The 6,000-nt window shown below is 40.6% G+C and overlaps 1 long non-coding RNA gene across 2 annotated transcripts in view; it reads right to left on the bottom strand.

Annotated features, from left to right (window-relative positions):
* Positions 1-2,808: 2,808 nt before the first annotated feature.
* LOC134744343 (uncharacterized) overlaps positions 2,809-6,000 on the bottom strand; it is a 75,427-nt gene continuing 72,235 nt past the window's right edge. For both annotated transcript variants that reach the window (XR_010128083.1, XR_010128082.1), the window contains exons 2-3: positions 4,091-4,222; positions 2,809-2,988 (exon numbers count right to left, since the gene is read on the bottom strand). This is a non-coding gene — a long non-coding RNA (uncharacterized LOC134744343). The remainder of the gene's footprint in view (positions 2,989-4,090; positions 4,223-6,000) is intronic.

Raw genomic sequence — 6,000 nt, 5'->3', positions numbered from 1 at the left:
GAGGTGTTCTATACACGTTCTATATCACACCACCACATACACAGTTATAACATCTTGTAAAAGCAATCACATTATCTCAGCCCGTAAAAGGATATTAGCAACACTCATTTGTAATACTAGTACTATCAATAATGGAATCGGTATTATTCACATAACGTAGCTACCAAATTGTTTATTAACGCTCCTTGTGAAGAAAGATCCTATAAAAATCTGAACACCTAACATCTAGACATGAAACCTAAACACCCAATACAAGGAAATCTGCAGGTTCAGCTGGGTAAGAATGCTGACAATGTAAAAATATAGTATTAACTATCTTTTAGCCTTAAATTTATCTTAAATATAGGATGCTATTTTTTTTGTCAATATCACACAGCTGATCCGTACAGTGATGAAGCACGCTAGTATGATACAGGCGGCCTAGCCTAGCTGACAATCGCTTGTGCTTCGTGATCGAAACGCTTTGTGTCTCTCTATCACTCTTCCATATTAGTGCGACAGTGACAGTCGCGTTTCGATCGCTACGGAGCGTAAGCGATTGGCGTGCTGGCTACGCGGTCAGGTCCGGGCCGAGGCGTCCGACACTTCGTTTTCTATGATGGGTGATCGGTGAACACGTGATGCTTTCTATAAAAAACCTTGATCCTTCCTTGATCCTGTATCGGATGCCTTGACCCGGACTCGGATCGTTCTATAGCGTGTCATCCTCAAGTAAATAGTAAGTGAAACACAGTTATTTCTAAACCCTTGACATTATACACTGTGCCTCATTTACTTAAATAATAAAATGTACATACCCATGAGGCCGGTGGATATCTCGGGAAAGGAGCGATGGATTTGGTAGCAATGTTACTCGGCAGGTCATGCTTGATCCCTCTCTTGAGACGTTGTTTTCTTCTCTCCCGCGATTTGCTTCTTAGCATAAGAGCTGCCTGCATACCTGCCAGTTTTGTGGCTACAGTGCGCGAGAGCAGAAAATCTAGCCAACGGCTATTAGACGCACGGATTCACACTTCACTTGTTTTATTGCTTTGCAATGTTCACTTAGTTTAAGTATGTTTAAATTATTGAATTAATCTCGAGCAAGTTTATTATATCTATGGCTAGCGCGTCTATACTAATATTCTCTTTTAATTTAGTTTACTTTTTAAATATAAATAGATTAAGAAAGATCTACTTATTTACACTTCAAACGTCGATATCACTCTTATAGTCCCATCACAGAATAATTTATTCCGATTTCTCACTTAGAACGCTTTAGAATTGGATAAAGATAGGCACCAGAAAGGCAAAACTATATTAAGTTGTATAGCTAATTGAACGATTTAGTTACGATAGTGGTCGTTATCTTAAAATACCGATATGTTTTACGTGAGAAAATTAATGGAAGCAAGCGCAATTTGGCGTTTAGTATTGAAGAGTCAATTGTCTTTGTTTATTCACTGCCTTTCATGTTTCGTTCCGCACATCTAGTCGCAGTCTCTGGCTCTTGGACACCTTCCATCGGACGCTACTCGGCGTTAGGTGTCGCTGTTTCATGGCCGGCCCACTTTTGTCACTTTAATCATCAACACTTTCCCGAAGAACATACTGTTGGATTCTTCTCAAAAAGACACTATTTGAAAACAAATGAGTATACGGCGGGTATTAAGGGTAAAACAACAGAAAGGCGCGTACCTACTCCATTGATCTAAACAGTTGCATTGTCTCACATAAAACGACACCTACACATGCTAACAATTAATTATGCCTACGAGATACCGTTTAACAAACATCGACTTACGTTACTTAATACACTGAACACAGAAAGGCCTTTGACATTCTCAAACGAAACTTACACATCTAACTTAATTAATTTCCGACTAATTGTGTTATATGACATTTTTGTAATTGATCGTTTTCAAACTGTTGTGTTTACTGACATTACTCCCACCAGGAAACTTAACAGTATTTTCTCAAGCTAGTGCTTTAAGAATATCTCACGCTAGACCAGTGCCCTGTTTATCAAAAGCTTGTAGCTTATAATACAAGCGAAACTCACTTTTTGACAGCTTTTGTTAGAAAGGGACTTCCACTTGTATTACAAGCTACAAGCTTTTGATAAACAGGGCACAGGGGCACGTTTCTCAAAAGCTTTTAGCTTGTAATACAAGTGGAAGTCCCTTTCTAACAAACGGGCCCCAGTCCGCTGCCGGAGCTTCCGGCGCTTCGTTTTTTATGGAAAGCACCACGTGATCACCAATCAGCCGTTATAGAAAATGACATGTCGGACGCCTTTAAGCTCCAGGTTCAAATGTGAGACTGAGAAGTAAAATATGTAAATGCCACCTTTGCATAGTGACCTATTAGTGCACTGGTGCAAAGTTCACGCTACCGTACCGTCAATTACAACAGATCGAAAACCAGCAATTATATGAAGCTTTGTGTCAAATCATACACGCCAGTTTAATCGAAAATCAATTTGAATATAGTACTCATGAAAAGGCTTTACAATAATTAAGGTTTTTTTAAAAATATTGCAACCAGAATTATTAGCAAGTCTTTTTGTCTCCACAGTTTTAACAAGAATCTCGCATGAGCACGGCGAATACGCTTAATCTTTACACAACACAACAATTATATCGTTTTAGCTCGTGTAGAGTTTATGCCTAAAATAGTTTGTCGTATATGCCAAAACCGTAACACAAACGCGTGGGCGCGGCTGATATAATAACGATATTGTCAGCGAAAACGGCGTGATTCCTGTTAAAATCTGTTAACTACCATGCTTAACACTATTACATAAACACACATGGAGCATACAGGCTATACCTCGACGACATCGCACGCCGAGTGCTCGGAGACGGCGGTGGAGAGTGGGCGCGGCGGCGGCGCTTGGAGCCGAGACTCCCAGTGCTGGCAGGAATAGGCGCGGACGCCGGTCGGCGCGGGGTGCGGGGGGCTGTGCCCGGGGCTCGGCGGCGCGGGCTGGCGGCCGTGCTGGCGCGCCTGAATATCAACAAAATTGGATTTTTTAATTCAATGAATATTTAGGATTATTAAGACTACAGATACGAGTACCTAAGTAGGTACAGAACAAGGATATAAGATATGGGTACTTACGGTAAACACGATATATGAAATTCTTACGGGCAAAGGCAGAGATCCTAGCTCTGAATACAATTTAGAGCTAGAATGATAATGATAATAGTGATTACACTATAATTTATTTTCCAATCCTTTCTCCAGTTTACGCTTGTTTATTTCACATAGGTAGTGCTTTTATATAATCAATTATAAAGTGTATGTACCTTAAAAGGTACACTTCATAATTAATGAAAACCGCCACCTATCTCCCATGCCAATTGGAAAACTATTTTCTACTCGAGTATAATTATAGGTCTGTCGATAGTATGTAATGCGGTTTGAGTGGTCTGACGCTGTTTGAAACTGCATCATATTCGATTTTAAATGCATTAATTTTACAACTCGTTCATTTGTCTGATTAGTTCGTTTGTGAAATTCGACTACAAATGTTTTAATTTATATACTGTTTAAAAGGGACACTAGCATAAAGTATGACAAGAGACAGCCAATATGAAAGTACTGTACTATAATAACGACGCCATGAAGCATGAATACCGCAGAGCACAACTCATGAAGAGGAAATTGTTAGTAGGTACCTATGCACAGTATAGTGCGTCATTCATATCCATCACTGACTCAGTTTATTTAAGGTTCACAAACGACGCGTCGGCATCTGCATCGTACATATGGCTTACAACGCGACATCCGTATCTTACGCCTACTCTGGTAGTGTACTTACCTTACGGCCCGCGATCGACGTGCCGCCCGCCGCCTCGTACATGCACCGCCGCCGATCAAGGCACGGCTCAGATAGCGGGCATCGCCTGTGCCTTACAGCGCGCCGTCTATATCTAACGCCGACCCGAGTTAATTTGCATACCTTACGGCCCGCGAGCGACGCGCCTCTCGCCGCCGCGTACGTGCACCGCTGCCGAGCATGGCTCAGGTAGCGGGCATCGCCTGTGTCTTACAGCGCGCCGTCCGTATCCAACGCCGACCCGGGTTAATTTGTATGTTTGCTTACCTTACGGCCCGCGAGCGACGCGCCGCCCGCCGCCGCGTACATGCACCGCCGCCGAACACGGCTCAGGTAGTGGGCATCGCCTGTGCCTTACAGCACGCCGCCCCGGCTCCGCCGTCCGCATTTAACGTCCACCTACAAAATTAAGTTAAAATAAGGTAGAAACAAATATAAAAGACAAGACAAATATATAAAGAAATACTTAATGATATAAATATACATTTTTAAGCTAACATAATAAGGGAAGTATTTTTTAGACATCAGCATGAAACTAAAATATTTGTATTATTTTAAACATTATGTAACAGCTAAGGTTTATTCAATAAAACATGTGAGGTACATAAACACATAAATTTTCCGTATTTGAAACAAAAATAAATGCTCCTATACAGCTCCTATATATGAATAACAGTTATTTTTAACCAGCTACCAAATGGGGGTATGTAAACATTAACTTGAGCAAAGCTTGGCGCCAGATATTTCTCTTTAGGGTTGTTAAATCCGAAGTTATTGCAACAGTAAATATAAGTACTTAGGAACCTACCCGGCAATCGCACTTGCCCCATACTCTCTTAAGCCTAAACACGCATACTCTAACTAAACTGGCATTAATTTAAATCCAGGACAAGCCCCCAGACGGAACTTTTAGTGTCTATTCCATTAAAGTGGCCGGGTGCAGAGCGGCTAAGTTCAGTGTAAGCTACGAGTCATTTACATAATATATGAATGATAGGTACTGCTCGTACTTGTACATGTATTGGCGCGGGCAAGGCGCACGATAACTAAATAGCATGATTCAAATATCATTCTGATGTCAGTGTTCGTTCGAATTGGCCTGTCAGTAAGAACATTAAGGTCAAGGAAGCTATCATACTAAAACAACGGTTAGGTGTAATGTTTTATTAAACTCCTTACGCAAAAAGAGGAGTATTATAAGTTTAACACTTGTAAATGTGTGCCTGTTTGTATCATCGTTCGTAGCTCTGTTTAGTTACTTTTTTATTATTAAGTACCTAAAATCAGTCCCGAGTAGTTTTAAAAGTCAACCCCTATAGGCATTCAACTCTGTATGCTTCAGATTAACAAGTCTCAAAGCAGCAAGTTAACTGATAGGTAATTTACATAATATATGAACGAGTGTAGGTACCTATACTCGAATGTATGCATAATTTATGTTATTGAATTTTTTACGGTTAAGGTTAAGGGGTAGAGCAAAGGTTAAATAGTGAACTGTACACTACTTACTCAATTTATATTTTATTAGTGTTTGATAGATTGAAGTACATATGTCATTAAAACTAATCAACAAGTGTCCCACAAATTTAAAATGGCTTAATAAGGCAGTCTTATATCACCGGGGTAAGACTATTAGAGCGCTTTCACATTGTGAAAGTCAAATGTGAGACATATGTGTCTCTCTATATTTATTTATTCATTTAATAAATAGTTATTATACTAAAAACGATAGATAACTCAAAAAAGGGGGACTTGATGCCATATGGCACTCTCCTGCAGCTGTTTTTCTCATAGGCGCCTTCCGAGATCCGATATCGGAAAGGTGCTTCCGATAAATTCAGCCAAGTCGGAGCCCAACGTCAGCTATCGGACCGATACTATTTGTTTGTGTGCGTATGTGTAGGTATAATGCTTATTGTAGTGTACGTGACCGCTAAATACGGCGCCCGGGCGCGCCCCCGCGGCCTGACTACGGGGATGTAGGACACTACATCCGATATCGGATCGGACAATGTGAAAACGCTCTCACTTGTATGGAATCCTCATATGGTTTGCCTTGCCCCGAGCAAAATAAACTATGTTAGTCTTACCCCCACCTTACCTCTTATAACAATTTTTGTATTTTTACAGTCAGGCGGTAGCATAAAATCATCCTCTTCTTTTTATTTTTGTGTAAT

Source organism: Cydia strobilella, chromosome 9 (assembly GCF_947568885.1).
Source record: "Cydia strobilella chromosome 9, ilCydStro3.1, whole genome shotgun sequence".
Taxonomy (NCBI): domain Eukaryota; kingdom Metazoa; phylum Arthropoda; class Insecta; order Lepidoptera; family Tortricidae; genus Cydia; species Cydia strobilella.
The sequence above is the reverse complement of the archived record's forward strand: the minus strand, read 5'-3'. Positions and strand labels throughout refer to the sequence as shown.